This window comes from Mytilus galloprovincialis, chromosome 5 (assembly GCF_965363235.1).
Source record: "Mytilus galloprovincialis chromosome 5, xbMytGall1.hap1.1, whole genome shotgun sequence".
In the NCBI taxonomy this organism is placed as follows: domain Eukaryota; kingdom Metazoa; phylum Mollusca; class Bivalvia; order Mytilida; family Mytilidae; genus Mytilus; species Mytilus galloprovincialis.
Window position 1 is genome coordinate 50,446,817 of NC_134842.1, and position 17,610 is coordinate 50,464,426.

General features: G+C 31.1%; 1 protein-coding gene across 1 annotated transcript in view; it reads right to left on the reverse strand.

The window, feature by feature from the left end:
• The window catches only part of LOC143074064 (uncharacterized), a 367,901-nt gene that overhangs the window by 135,008 nt on the left and 215,283 nt on the right, over positions 1–17,610 (reverse strand). The gene's annotated exons all lie outside the window — the stretch shown is intronic.

The window sequence follows — 17,610 nt, forward strand, 5'->3', positions numbered from 1 at the left end:
CGCCGAAATTTTGCGCCTGTGCCAAGTCAGGAGCCTCTGGCCTTTGTAAGTCTTGTATTTTTTTTAAATTTTAGTTTCTTGTGTACAATTTGGAGTTTAATATGGCGTTCATTATCACTGAACTAGTATATATATTTGTTTAGAGGCCAGCTGAAGGACGCCACCGGGTGCGGGAATTTCTCGCTGCATTGAAGACCTGCTGGTGACCTTCTGCTGTTGTCTGCTATATGGTCTAGTTGCTGTCTCTTTGACACATTCCCCATTTCCATTCTCAATTTGAAACATATATTAATGAGAAAATTTCACAAAATAAAGTATGTGCATTCAGTACACTGTAAGAGCTAATACAACGCTTGTAATACACCCTAACATGACTTCTTTTCTTGATGACTTCTGATACCTGTATAAAACAGCTGTTTTATCACTTATAAGTATGTTTTTATTTTCTGAGATCCCCCCTTTTTACCTTAAACACATCTATAAAAGTGTCCTTCTCACTGTCAAAACTTTTATGAAATGTGTTTTATTCTATAAAAAAATGACTTTTCAATGGCGAAAGCTGAACAAACGTAACTCAGTTATTTTTTCAAACAAAACTGCTGAACTGAATCTTCACTCTATATTGAATACATGAATGGTGTCCTCATAGCACACACAAGTATATTGCTGTGTTTGCGTTAACTGTCCAATAAACAAATTGATATCAGTACCATCAAAATATGGCTTCATAAAACATACGTTAATGAAGTTTAATATATGAACTTGGTGTTATGTCAGAATCAGAATCGGATTCAAACCTAATCAAATTTTCTAGTTTGATCTAAGAAATAAATATGACATGTGTATGATGTTCTACCTTTCAGATTATTATCAACTTTGATACAATTAAAAGCCTCAATCCAAATGTCTTTCATTAATAGATTAGCAGATACTGGTAAAAAATCGATACAAATATATTATTTTGTTACCTCATGAAGCAATATTCGTTTAACACCAATATAAAATTGAGAATGGAAATGGGGAATGTGTCAAAGAGACAACAACCCGACCAAATAAAAAACAACAGCAGAGGGTCACCAACAGGTCTTCAATGTAGCGAGAAATTCCCGCACCCGGAGGCGTCCTTCAGCTGGCCCCTAAACAAATATATACTAGTCCAGTGATAATGAACGCCATACTAATTTCCAAATTGTACACAAGAAACTAAAATTAAAATAATACAAGACTAACAAAGGCCAGAGGCTCCTGACTTGGGACAGGCGCAAAAATGCGGCGGGGTTAAACATGTTTATGAGATCTCAACCCTCCCCCTATACCTCTAACCAATGAAGTAAAGTAAACACATAACAATACGCACATTAAAATTCAGTTCAAGAGAAATCCGAGTCTGATGTCAGAAGATGTAACCAAAGAAAATAAACAAAATGACAAAAATACATAAATAACAACAGACTACTAGCAGTTAACTGACATGCCAGCTCCAGACTTCAATTAAACTGACTGAAAGATTATGATTTCATCATATGAACATCAGGCACAATCCTTCCCGTTAGGGGTTTAGTATCATACCATCATAACATATATGAGAAGAACATAACCCGTGTCATGCCAACAACTGTTTTTAAAAAAAAAAAAAAATGTGTTTAGTTCCGATGCAAAGACCTTATCAGTGACTCAATATTAACGCCAAAATATGCAATCTTTAATGACTTGACAACAGTATCGTAATTATATCCCTTCTTAATAAGTCTATTCAAAGGTTTTGTAAGTTTCTGAGGTGAATACTGACACCTTTGTGCTTTATAAAGAATATTACCATAAAAAATTGGATGTGAAATACCTGAACGTATTAGAAGTCTGCATGTTGAGCTATATTTACGAATGATGTCTTTATACCGATGATAAAATTTCGTAAATGTTTTGACTAGTTTGTGATATCGAAAACCCTGGTGTAATAATTTTTCAGTAATACATAAATTTCTCTCGTTAAAATCTAAAACATTGTTACATACACGAGCGAATCGTACAAGTTGAGATATATAAACACCGTAGGATGGTGACAAGGGAACGTCACCATCTAAAAACGGATAATTAACGATAGGAAATGAAAAATCATCCCTTTTATCATAAATTTTAGTATTCAGCTTTCCATTAGTGATATAGATATCAAGATCGAGAAAAGGGCAGTGGTCATTGTTAGTATTAGCTTTATTTAAAGTAAGTTCAACAGGATAAATTTCATTAATATACATACTGAAGTCGTCATTATTGAGAGCCAAAATATCATCCAAATATCTAAAAGTATTATTAAATTTGTTTATCAGATGTTGTTTCGATGGGTCTTTGCTTATTTTTGTCATAAATTGTAACTCATAACAATACAAAAACAGGTCCGCAATAAGTGGTGCACAGTTAGTCCCCATTGGAATTCCGATAATCTGACGATATACGGAATCCCCAAAGCGAACAAAAATGTTATCTAGTAAAAATTCAAGGGCATATATAGTATCAAAGCATGTCCAATTAACATAGTTTTTTTGTTTATTGCTACTAAAAAATGACCTAAAAGAGTTTGAACATATATATTCACATTCTGATTTTTTGAATGCCCATTTAATTAGGTGTGTGAATTTTTTCTTAATGAGAATGTGAGGCAATGTGGTATACAGGGTAGAAAAATCAAAACTTTGAACAGATTCAAAATCACCAATATAAGCATGCAATTTATCAAGTACTTCCAACGAGTTCTTGACACTCCAAAAGTAATTTATTCCACTATTTTCGAAGGCCTTATTTGAACAATTTATTATCAGGTTTTTAATATGTTTGATTGATAAACCAGATGTTTTGTTACGTTTAAGGGGTGTTATCTAACACATCGATTTCTAAATACAGAAAATTAGTATACTCAATTATCTGGAATGTCCTATTACTGTCTGAACGCAGTCGTTTTAGTTCGTAACATATTCCTACTGGTCGGGAAGGTCCGAATAGTTCGGCAAAGCACCCGACAGTTAGGTGCGTCCCGTAACATTCGGGGAAACTCAGCCGATTTTGTCTAGTCGGATTACAATCGTGCCTATGTCGTGACAGATTCTACTGTATCGGATCAAAATCCTAACAATGTTCTGTGTATTCGGGACTCTCTTTCACTTTATTTGAAGTTCAGCATTTGACAATGTCTAGACTGGTCCCCGATCGCAATATTCAGTATGTTACACATATACCAATATAACGACCGGGACGAGCTTAACGTTACCTTGAACTTGTTTACAACGTTCTTCAAAATCGGAGGTATTTCTAAACCAAACGTTGTCTATTGGCGAACTTTTTAATTTTGGCGTCCCAGCAGACGCTCCTCACATAATGAATTCTGAGATCAATCTCTCGAGAGTGTTATCATAAAATCATAATTTAAAAGATAAATAGGAACAAATGAAAATAAAAAATAAAATGTTATGAATAAAATTTTTTTTTTTTTTTATTCCAAAACTTGGATCTAAACAGTGAAATGAAGAGACCTGAACGGACCTGAACTTCAATAACTGTTTTTATTTTTCAATGGATTTTTTTCAACACTAACCAAAAATCCTATATATAAGTAATAATTTAAAAAGAAATTATGAAAAATATTGTCAGTTACTGTTGCCGCGGCTCTGCCTATTAAAATATCTCTAGAAATGGCTATTTCACCGGCAACAGCAATATATAGTGAATGTGTTTCGGCTGCTGAAAAAAAAGAAAATAATGTATATGTTTATTTTGTTAGCATGAGGTAAGCAAAAGCCCAACTAAAAACTATTTACAAATAACTGACTAGTATTTCAAAAGCAAGTTTAATTTAAAAAATTTTTTTTTTGAAGATATGAGATTGACTTTCTTCTATTGTATAATGTTTTATCAAATTTATGATGCAATGAGATTTTTTTTTTAACACAATTAATAAATCTGAGATTTTATTTTCATACATGCATGTATACATGAGGGGGGTCAGACATTTATCGGGACACTGGGATCGGATGTTTTTAAGCTCGGGATTTAGGGATTGATCTTTTCGGGATCCTGGAATTCTATTTCGAATTTCGGGATGTCGGGATTTAAATTTCTTTACATTCGGGACCTCGGTATTTCATGTTTTTAAGCCCTTGATTTCGGGGGCTCATGTATATGTGGTGGGGGCAGGAGGGGTCCTGATCCCGAAATCCCAGGCTTTAAAACACGAAATCCCGAGGTCCAGAATTTAAATAAAGTAAATCCCGACATCCCGAAATCCGAAAAAAAGAATTCCCGGATCCTCAAAAGGATCAATCCCGAAATCCCGAGCTTAAAAACACCCCATCCCGGAGTCCCGATAAAGGTCCTATCCCCCTCATATGAGCATTGGCGCCGTTGCATTTATATAGTCAGTGTCACGGACTAATTTGAGAAATAATTTCAACTACATGATTGTTTAGATTTGACTTCATTGGAACAAAGGGATGCTCAATACTTATATTTGTTTATGATTATAAATTCTTTATAGTTATTTATATATACTTAAAAGTTTGACTGATAAATGTTTTGAAACGATTATGCGTCTTAAATATTGTTTGCTGTATTCCTATTTAACTACTGGTATATCAGTAATTATTTAATTCTTTAATTTTGACAGTGCACACTTTCATAGTACTTTCCAAAAGTTAATATTAAAGTTCACTCTTTACAAAGAACCTACAAAATAGCAAATTAACTACATTGCTGGTAAAACAGCCATTTCTAGAGAAATAGGCCATTTTGCCGGCTTGAATCAAAATATTTTAATCAGAGCCGGCAAAATAGCCACTGCCAATTAAAATATTTTACCTGAATTGACCAGATATTTCCGATCAAATTCTATACCTGCTGTAGTTGGCAAGCTATCATTTTGAAATTTGAATTTTGTTATAGAATAGGTAACATATTAAAATGATGAAGAATATTCATAAAAAAAAGTGTTTATAGCTCAAAAAGTCGGACAGAATTTGAAAATGTAGACCTGAACTATGTGTTATAGTAGTCTCAGCCTGAACGGACAAGACTTGAATTGACCTTATAAACACGGGTAGATGTATTTAAACTGTTTATATTGTATTTATATAAAGAGGTCTTCAACTGTTTCATTTGTAGTATAATTTCCACATACAGCATGTAAATTAATCGTCGATTGAAATGTTTAATTACACGAACGTGTGTCGGCTGCAGTTCACACCTTGTCAAAAACTCTTAATATTATAGGGTAATTCGATAATTCCTTTTATTGTATAGCAATATAATATTTGAAAGTAAAAATTGGTTTAAACTAAGATTTTGTCGTTGATGACGTCATGAATTTTGAAGATTTATTGCACTAGTGCAATATTGGAATTTATTGCACGCTAACTTTTGGTTACTTTCTGTGGGAAATATTATATTGCTATGCAATTATAGATGATAAATCCATTGAAAAAAAAGAAGCAATTGTTATTTGAATAATTTGAGTTGTACAATGTATGTGTTCAATTTTACTGGGATTCTATTTGAAATTTAAGAGGAGGACATGTCATGTATACCTATTCAAAGTCATTGTATTTTCATAGGTTATCATAGCTTCCTATAGCTGTATAATGAAACCTATGGGAATGCAAATCTCACTATCTTTGGTATAATTTTCAAAGTCATACCATGATTTTGCTTTTCATTGTCTAAAATGATAAGAAAACAAAAATAGCAAGTGTTAGTTTTGTTTATTTTTTACATTGGAACAACATAGTCAGTGTGGGGCCACTAAGCTAAACTGCCCGCTTTGCACCAGCTGATATAAATGAATGCTTAGAGTGGGAATCGAACCCACATACACCAACTATGTTGTCCTATATTTTTAAATGAATTAAAATTTGCTCAAAGAATAAACAACCAAACAAATTAAGTATAACAAAATTTAATAAAATGCTCCAGGGCGCAGCTTCATACAACCCCAGAAGTATCATAACTATGTTAAGGAGTAATAATAGGTAGAATTTTTTAAATGAAAAGTCTATAGTTGGAAGTTCAATATACTATGCAAGGGGGGTCAAAATACCATGGCAAAGTAAAATTTTCAAAACATCTTTTCCATCATGTTTAATACATACAAACTACTTATTAGAGTATTATGACTATGTTAAGGAGTTATAATAGGTAGAATTTTTGAAATGAGAGGTCTTAAGTAGGGGGTTCAATATACCACAGGGGGGTCAAACTACTTATTAGAGTATTATGACAATAGGAGGAAGTTCAAAATATTTTGAAAATTTTACTTTGCCATAATATTTAGACCCCCCTGCGGTATATTGAATCCCCTTCTCTAGACCTTTGATACCAGAAATCTGGCAATTCTCACTCTTTTATGTAGTTAGAATACACAAATAGGTAGTTTGTATGTATTAAACTTGCTGGAAAAGATATTTGAAAATTTTACTTTGCCATGGTATTTTGACCCCCTCCCCCTTTTTTACCATGGAAAATCAAAACTAACCTTATATATATATACATATGTTATAATTACAAATCATTAAAGCATTCAAGCTTCATATGGTCTAGTTATAATGTGTCAATAAGTATTTTGAATGACATTTTGTTGGTAAAGACTTCAGAGCACTTATACCAAGCAAAGATATTTCTTTTAATCAAGCATGGAAAATGTACCTCCCCTTCTTGTATGAATGATTTTTTAATCTATGATAAGCTTTAGAATAATGTATAATGTTCTAATAATCAACTAGAATGAAAAAAAAACAGGGGGGTTCAATTTACCATGGGGGTTCAATTTTCCATACAGGGGGGTTCAATTTACCATAGCGGTATTTTGACCCCGGGGTCAATTTACCATGGGGTTCAAAATACCATATGACCCCGGATTACGACGACAACAATATATGGTTCATGCATGTCTTTCATCATGTTCATTGTATTATTATAAATGTTGATTTGCTAGATCCAGCTTAAAAAATCCTAGATCCAAACACCAGCCCAGGGACTTACTGAAATTAGTAATAAAAAAAATCACTTTATCTAATAGCAAATTTATAGTTTCGTCACAAATTGTGATTTTGAAGTTTAATATACCAAAATTTTAAACATATAGGTTTAGATATCGATTATACTTATTTTTTGTAAAATTGGAAAAAATTAACCTTTTTCTTCTTTTCAACCCTCTGAAGACTGCAATTCATCTTTAAACCTGTGATTCCAGAAATATTTCAAAATTTAAGAATATGAAATCTGTAGTCTCTTGTGTCAACAATGTATATCCAGATACAGCATTTTATTTATTGCCCATTTCTTTGCAGAATAATCAATTTAATTACAAAACAAAGTATACAATACAACATAATATGAACTAATTTAAATAAAATAACAACTAATTTTTATTATTATTTATATTAAAATTATTCAGTTCATGTTTTGTTTTTTAAAACTAATAAGTTCTGTAATTCTGTAGCAGAAGCTGATTGATCTAAATGGTATCATTCATCAATAAACAGATGCATTTGTTTTCATCATTAAAAATAATTGGTGGTCAGATAAACATAAACTATTTAGTTTACTACATGTGCATGAAACCGTCAGAAGGGGGAGGGGGGGGATACAAATCTCTTGAGATATCAAATGTCACTCTTTTTTTACATGATTAAACCTGATGGATTTAAACATTTTTAGTTTAAGTCATGCACCAGTTTGTCTACCCCCATAGTAAATTTTCAGGTGCAAATGACTGAAATGTGACCATATGTGTAAATTCCCTGTAATAAACAGATGGTCGGATCTCCTGTAGTTGGTGATCGCAATACTGGTATAAAAATTTTGTACCAGTATTGTTACTTTTTATAAAAAAAACAGCATTGTAGTTGTATTGTTGACTAGACTATATTGAAGATCAAAGGGAAATTAAATGGAACTCAAAAAGATTATAGAGGATAATTGTGAAATCAATTAACAACCAGTTAAAAGTCATTACTATACTTGCACAAATAAACAAAGGATTAGGCAGCAACCATTTGATTTTCTGGGGGGGCTATGGTTTTTTTTCTGTACAAACTTTTTTTTTCGCCTTAGGCGAAAAACAATCTATTTTTTTCGCGACAAGTCGAAAACAATTTTTTCTTTCAATTTTAGCATTACATATAGTGGCAGCTGGGGGTGAAACAAACAATTTTTTTTTCTCAGAATCAAAAACAAATTATTTTTTTCTCCAAAAACTGGAAACAAACTTTTTTTTCCAAAAAAAACCATAGCCCCCCCAGAAAATCAAATGGTTGCTGCCTTATTGAAATTAACTCATATCATCATTATTATTTAAACAATTGCTAATAATTTTATCATATTTCTATATTTTATTTATTATCTGAGCAATAATTTAATAAATTCAAGCAAGTTATTAGACTCTAACACTGTAAATTCAGCATTTACATGTATGCCATCACATATTTTGACAGATATTTTAATACATGTATACATTTTTTGTGTACTAAGATCATATGCATTTGTTTGTCTTTATTTTCTTATTAATCTTTCACTACAAAAGATATCAATATAATTCATTAGTTATAAAAAGTTGCTTTATAGGGGAACCTTGTTATAATCAAATTAACTAGTTTGTCTACATAAGTGTTAAGGGTTGAAGCAGTTGATTCAGAACCATGGACAATACAATTAGTAGCAGATACATGTATATCTACTGGTACAAATACTGGACCAGCATTCTGACAGTTAGAGAGCTATACAAATGCTATCTGAAATAGCTTGTAATCTAGTAAGCGTTAGAGAAAGTCCACAGAGACTGAATACCTAAATACCAATATAGGAAGGGGGAGAGTTTGCAGAAATCACATCTGAAGAAGAAATACCAATGCTGATGATACAGAAGCTATAACAGCATTAATGTCAATATAAAATTCACTAAAATATACTACATGAATCTTGGAAAGAGAGAGCTGAAAGAAAACATAGAAGAAAGTTCAGAGTTTGTTAAAATGCTGAGACAGAAAGGTTAAGAAAAAAACATCAGAAGATTTAAAGCTTTATTTGATGACAATCACATCTATGGCATCATCAGTTAAACACAATCATTCCTCATAAAATTGTCATGTCATATGTTAATTTCATTATGCATATATGTGACACCTTTAACAAAAGATTAATTACCTATATTGTTTATTTAAAAAAAGCACAATACTGGAATACAATACTGGTACAAAATTTTTATACCAGTATTGTGGACAATACTGGTATACCAGTATTGCGATCACCAACTACAGGAGATCCAGATGGTCTTCATGTTTTTCATTTGTATATTAAAGTACAATATAGACATTTCCCCACATATATGTCATATCTGGTCATAAATGTATGATATAATTCTGCTTCAAAATTTACTGCTTTAAAACATTATAGCCCGCCGTCATACATTTATTGTTAAACTATTGCGGTGATTCAGCCAAACAAATTTGATTTTTTTCTTTATTCATTCTTGTCCGATACTTATCTACTGATATTAACTGATTAAGTCTTACAGGGTGTTGTAATTTATAGGTTGACATTGGTCTGACCAACATACAAGTCCTTGTCGTTGGATGTGCTTGGAATAAATCGTTTGCACATTTTTTGTCTGTGTCCCAATTTAAATCAGTAATATCTTAAATCAAAGAAAATACTTTTTTGCAGAAATGTGCAAAGTCGTTCTGTTATTTCCTGTCTCCTAAGGCCAAAATTTAAAGCTTTTGTTTACTTGAGGCGGACTCCCAAATGCCGACTTCCGGTCCATTTTGAAATTTAAATAATAACCCCGTACCGGGACCTCGTGAGAGAGTATGGCTAATAGCTAATACCTGGAACGTAGTACCGGGAACCAGGATAGACAATGTCTTACTTGTATAGATTTTTTCACAAGGATATGTTATGCTATTATTAACATTTCTAACTGCTACTTGCGCTGTATTTTTTTGCTGTTGTTGTTTATGTTAATAAAATATACCATCACAAGGTTTTGAACATGAGATAATTTGCAGTTGTCTGATTCAATATTTAAATAACGCTGTTCTAGATTAATCAGCTTACGGAACACTAGAACATAAAGGCAATACATGTATTAGTAGGTATATTGTAAAGGGATAAATGAAGGCCATAAAATAACATCCACATATGTATAAGGTGAATAAAACCTAAAACAGTAGCAATCTTGAGTTTGTTTATAATTTATATGAGAAAAATGATTATTTTACTGATTTAAATTCCTCTAACAAACAGAGAGTTTGTGATTTAAACGATCCTCATTGTTCTTTAACTTTGTACTTGTTTGGCATTATAACTATTTTGATATGAGCGTCACTGGCGAGTCAAATGTAGACGAAAAGGCCGTCTGGCGTACTAAATTATAACCCTGGTACTTTAATATTTAGTAAAACTAATCCATATGTATAATGGATGTATATCAGTTAGTTCAAAGTATTTTCCGTATTTCACATTTTACATTCAAAGTTTAGTTCATTTTTAAGTCATATAAACAGGATTATTTCAGAAAAATTACAATATCTGTTCATAACTTTTAGTTCTTTTCTTTAACTGTTTATTTTAAAACATGATTTCATAAGTTTCATTTCCTTATTTACCTTTCATAACATGTATCTTTATGATAACAAACGAGTGTTTTATCGTAAGGTAAATATTTGAATCTGTTATGAATATTATACAATTATAGCCTTCGTATGAGATCGACACAAGGATATATTGACCTGAAAGAAGTATATTGACTGATGACAATGTGTAATTTATTAATTTCCAATCGTATTTGTATCGAAATTGTCTTTGCAGTATACGTTCTTTTTTGTCATTGAAGTTTGTTGGAATTTTATAAATATCATATTGTCATTTTGACAATAACAATATGCATTTTTTGTTTTTCAATTTTTGTTATGGTATTTGTTTTTACAAATTATAGATCATTAGTATACACTTTTAAAACAAAAAACCAACAATATCATGAAATTCATCAGATGACGTCACAAAGAATATCGGGTTTTAGATATTCTAAAAATAACCATGAAATATCAGTTTTGCTATCCGTCATTTTCCATCTACCTTCAAGAAAGAGTTTAACACATGACTATCCTTAGACGAATTAAATTAGTCAAAACTATACGAATATTTATTATCTAATGATATAGAATGACAACCCGAGTTTCAAATTACCATTCATATAGAGACTATTTACGTCCGTATATCAACAGCGCTCGACAAAAATCATTTTCATGCAAATGAATATCAATACACTGGTTAGCCTATATGGGGAAGACATATAAAGTACATGCAAAGTCTGTAAGTCGTTCACAGTTCAGTTAATATAAATTTAAGAACCAGCAAAAATGGAACAAAATTCATCTGTTATTTGGGATTTGGGATGCTCAATATTTATTTAAAGTCTTAAAAAGGAACAACCTCATGAACCCTTGAATAAGGTAGATTTTGTATCCTACGCAGCTCAATTGTTATTGCAGTAACTGAAAACAAATACTATTTTACTGTTCATATGTCAATGTATATGCGACAGTTTCTGAAACACAATATTTACAAATGTTTAAAAAAATCTATACCTCTTATAACAATTGTATGAATACCATAATCTGACAAAGTATGTAAAGCAAACTATGCTTTATCACATTTAATTGCATTTGTGAAAGTCAGTCTTTGCATTCACACAATCATGTCATTACTTTGTATTACAATAGTTGTACACACTTTACCTTGTCGGCTAAAGAATTATAGCATATATGTATTTGCAACTCATATTTTATGACATTCTAGTGATGTCCAATATATTCAAGGAACAGGGTTGTCTATATTTTCACTGTTTAAAAGTCTTCAAAGATAAGTATAAAAACTCATTTTAAACAGTATAGTCCAGAAACTTATCGTACGGAAATCCACTTACACGGATATTCATCTATATTATGTTTTTGTATCCTATGATATAGTAGGTGCATGGATGTGCACACTGGGCAAAAAGAAAATGTAAATTTGAAGACAAATTTGAAAACCGTCGCTTGACTATCTTTAGCGTGTTTTTATTGTAAAACAAATATATGGGTTTGTTTCATAATTGTGTTACTTTAAGATACAATTACAATATTCATATAGCGCTAAGATCTGCAGATTTTGTTCTTTTATCAATTTGCTGTGTTGTTTAACACGAACGCACAAGTTTCATGTTCGTAGATACCTTCCATGACGTACATGTTAGAGATTATAAATAAGTATTTATCGATAAGTAAATATTTGAAAATGATAATATATATATCAAACAAACATCTAATGCATTGCTTCTTGATTTCCAAAAGAGGGACGAAAGATACCAAAGGGACAGTCAAACTCATAAATCTAAAACAAACTGACAACGCCATGGCTAAAATTGAAAAAGACAAACAAACAACAGCACACACGATACAACATAGAAAACTAAAGAATAAACAACACGAACCCCAACATTCTAACCACATAAATAATATATGTCATTTATCAACATTAAGTTACCTGTAATAATGCCTGGTGTTGCATGTACATTACATTGCCTCTTGCGTTATATATCACGACTTTCACATCTATGTCTGTTTGCTATATTATGTAATATTTCGGCGACAGGTAAATACGTTTAGGACAGGGTTTTTCCCGCAGAACTCATTAGACAAGCTGAAAACTTTAATACTACGAGAGAGAGAGAGAGAGAGAGAGAGAGAGAGAGAGAGTAACATGTACATCTGTATGTGATACTGCTAATATGTAAACCGATGCCTAACAGTTTAACAACATAAAAATACCAAACTGCGAGGAAAGTTAAAACGGAACAGCCCCAAACTAATGGCAAACACAAAGCTAGAACGCCTTAAACGAATGTACAACAACTGTCTTATTCCTGACTTGGTACAGGCATTTTATTATGTTTAAATGAATGTAACATGGTTTTAAAGCTGCCTCAACCTCTCATGTGTTTGACAGTTACATAAAATTTCACTAATGTGTGAACATTATAGGTAAAAGTGTCAAAAATAAGGGTACATCAGTGTTTTAATCTTAATCACAAGTATACACAAAATATCCGCAAATAAAACCAAGTAACCCTGCCCTTTTCAAACGCTTTATCAAACACCAAACTAATTAAGTGTTGTTTTCGTTTTACATCAAATCACCATCAATGCAAATACTTAATACAGGGTACTATTTCAGCTACTAACAATGTCTGTGAAAAACAATAAAAAAAAAAACAGCAATATTTACAATTATTGTATATATACATCATTGGTAATTGTGTAAGTACCCTTATCTGATATGTAAAGGCGAAACTAATATTCTACTTTATAAAACTAAAATGCATTTTAGAAAGGGAATAATCGGTCTTCAAAATTACTATAGTTAAACATGCTATAACTTGTCAACAACCGTAATAAAGGATGTATGTTTTATCACTTTGCTCTGTCTCCCATTCTATTGATGTCTACACAGAATACTTTAAAAGCTTAAATTAAATAGTTAACTGACCTAAAGATTATTACTGGTCAGTCGTATTGTTTTCATGAATTTGTGTGAATCTGGCTTGTTCCCTGTTTGAAACTTTAAAATAATTTTTCAGAAAAAAATCTATTTTCTAAATGTCATTACCACTTCTCAAACAACTTCGTTTACATTTTTTGTCCGTGAAAGATTTTGAAATAGTCTAAATCTGTTGAAATAAAAAAATCTTTAAATGTTGCCTTGCTGTTAATCTCTGAGAATTGATATAAATCATGATAGATGTCTTCACATTCAAAATCATATTCATTCACCTTATTTGTGTACATTATAATCATGACAATATCTAAATTATCTAGTAGACCTAAAAAATGCAATATTTTTCATTGATTTATATTAGAAAAACTTATCGATTTTACAGTTTTTTTTTTGTATTTGTCTCTTTTTTTTCGAAATGTAACCAATGATAACTAATTAATTAATGTCTGAATGCTGAACGCCAAGTCGGTAATACTGAATATATAAGTAAGCAATGAACACATTTACAATCAAACATGTATATTATTCAAGAAAGGACCCTTGTGAAAACTTGGCTGCAAGTAGGTAAAAAAAACATATACGACTCATTAACATAAATGTGATTTCCTCCTTTTGTTTATCCAAACCATGTGAAAATGTTATATATACAAATAGCAAGACTGGCATGATCAGCGATCTAACTTGCATATTTTTCAATTGTAAATTTTCAGATTTCATATTCTTTTCCATGAATTAAGTTGGGATTTTTGCATCAGAACTATATTTATAACCACATTCATCTAAGTTTTCCGTTGTACTTGAAGGCAAATTATATTGTATTTTGTTAAAGATTTTAAGATTATACATCAATGAAATGTATCATCCTTATTGACTTCATAATTTACTGTTGCATAATGTCGCAATCTATATCTTATCTATTGTAAATATGTTAGCAATCATTGTGTAAATATTTCTAACTGATATCGAAATTGAGGATACGTTTTGTATACATGTACCAAACCTTCAATAGTGAAATTAAATTGTTGATATTTTTGGAAAATCTAGGTATCACTTTAGAAAAATTTGAAATAAAAAAATACCAGGTAATTATCAACTTAACACAATTAAGAAAATCTAATGAGTGTGAAGAGGACAAAAATGATAATTAGATACTAAAAATAAAATGCCATATAAAAATCACCGTGAACATGTTGACTGAATTTTACATTACGTTATACTAACATGAGATTCCTCCTCAAAAACCTATACCTAAAATATTAAATTAAGGTGGCTCGGCCCTTTAACAATGCGCATATTTCAACGCATGTTTCTTACGACGAGTGCCTTGGAAACGGTCGCTTTCAGGGGTCTTCTCAAAAATAGCTTTGACGACCTTGGAACGCGGGCGTGTATGAAATCATCCTTGACGATGTAAACAAGTGTACAAAACGTTCTTCAAAACAAATAAGAAATACGAACGGTCAGAAATTCGGAGTGCTTTCTTCATTTTTTCGCATAAAAGTCTAAAAGGAGAGAAATATACATGATTTAAGCATAACATTTGAAAAAAAAAAGAATATATAAATACGAACAAAGTCACATGTATGACGTCGACGGTACCGCTTCGCTCCCAAAACGCATTCTCATCTTACACGGTCGCCCCTTTGGTCCGTTCGTACCATATTTTGAATTCAGTTAAATACCGGTTGAATTAAATGATGTCTTGGAGATTTATTTTTGAAAATGTTTTGCCGATGACGCAATGATTAACTGTAAACAAATGATAGCGATGTAAACAACTGCATGGCATCGTACAGCTTTCAAAACTGACAGGTAAAACCCGTATAGTATGCTGTAAAGGCATCGGATCGGGTTCATTTTCAAGCTATCCGTTTGGCGTTTTATAACAGTTTGTTTCTGTCATAAATCTCTTTATTTCCAAGTATTTTTAGGAGTTTATTCCCGATTATGCGATATATTTTTACACTGCAAAAAATTTTGATAATTATAGTTAAACATTTTTTTTATTTTCCCCTAAACAAATTTGAACATGCCAATTTTCTAACAGACTTAATACTTGACAGGCACACCTAACATTTTCATTTAAAGATTTGTTTACCTTATAAAAAAATTAGCACGAAAATCTTCTGATAAATTTTCTCGTATCACAATTCCATGAGTTCCTGAACATTAGACTAAGTCCTATAATATAAGACCTCGGGGCCAATGTTTTCTACTTTTATGATTTTTCTATTACCTATTTTGCTAATTGTTATTTTGTTGATTTGCAATTTTCTGTTGTATCTATCAATATGTCAACCGACTTCAAATTTAAAAAAAAAGAAACATCAGCTTTAAAACTTTAATAATTGAATCAAAGCAAGTGTTATTATTTGTTCTAATAGAAAAGGTATCAAAACAATTAAATGTTCTTAGACGTTTGAAATTCCGACTAAAAAGGGAATATTTAGAAAGAATATATTTAACTTTTATAAGGCCTGTTCTAGAATATTCTTCTGAAGTTTGGGATAATTGTGGTCAGTTGAATTCTGAAAGATTAGAAAAATTACAACTGGAAGCAGCACGTATTGTCACTGGTCTAACAAGCTATGCTAGCACTCAATCACTTTATTTAGAGACGGGATGGGAAAAATTAAAGACAAGACGGGAAGTGAAGAAATTAACTTTATTTTACAAAATTATGAAAGAGGACGCCCCAGAATACTTATTAGATTTAATACCCCCTACAGTTGCAGAAACGAACAACTGCAATCTACGAAGCAGTCAAAATATATACCAAACCTCTAGCAGACTGTCTCTTTATCAGGAATCATTTATTCCATCTAGTATCAAACTGTGGAATTCGCTCGATTTAAGTATTAGAAATGAACTTTCTTTAAATATGTTTAAATTAAAAATTAAACAGAAATATTTTTAAAAAAAATCACCCCCTACATATTTCAATATTGGCGATAGATATTTAAATGTTTTACACGCAAGATTAAGAAACAAATGCAGTGCCCTGAACATGGATCTGTATCACGCAAATATTAAAACTAACGCAATGTGTCAATGTGGTTATTTATATGAAAATGCTCAACATTATTTCCTCTCGTGTAAAAATTATACAGTGCAAAGGAATAAATTATTTTTTGAACTTAGAAAAGAAAATATACCTACCGACTTTGAAAATTTAATGTACGGCAATACTTTGTTTAATATGAACATAAACACGCTTATTTTTATAAAAGTGCAGAATTATATTAAAGAGACCAATCGCTTTTCTAGTTTATAAACATTATGGTTAAATATATACCAATAACAATGTTATTACTTTTTGTTGACTTCGAATGCAATTGTTCATTTTTTCCTAAGACATGGATCATCAATTTGATTTTATTATCCATCAGTTGACAACAACACTTTAATTTAATTGTTCAAAATACAATAAAAACTTACCTTTTGAGTGAATGTTTATTCCAAGATTAAAACAACCTATTAGGTAGGTCTTTCATAAAAATTTACGGTCAACTCGACTTTTAGGAATCGATGAACCATGTCGTATAAATTCTTGTTAATTTCATGTCTTCATATTAATATTGTTTATGATGTTATTATTATGTATTTCATATTTGTTCGGATATGTATTATTTGTATGTAATGGAGAAGACGTTCTAAGTTGCAAAACTTGTGTCCAATCCTATTGTCAATGTTTTTGGACAATAAAATATGTTTAAACTAAACTATCAAGTGCATAACATTTTCTAAAAATACAAATAAATAATCAAGAACAGATATCATATTGTTGGAAATGCACAAACTGAAATTGAAACTTTGATCCTCAAAAATAGTTGTTTTATATCAGTATAAAAGGTAAACATCCAGTGTTCAATATATATCGGTGGGCTTGTTGGAACTGTATCTGTAACTAGTACTCTCAACAAAGCGCTTCTGAAATATCAATCGAAATAACCGATTCCACATGGTGTAAACACTGGTAAGTCGATAATAACACAGTAATAAGTCGTGTAAAAGTATATTGAACAACATAACTATATA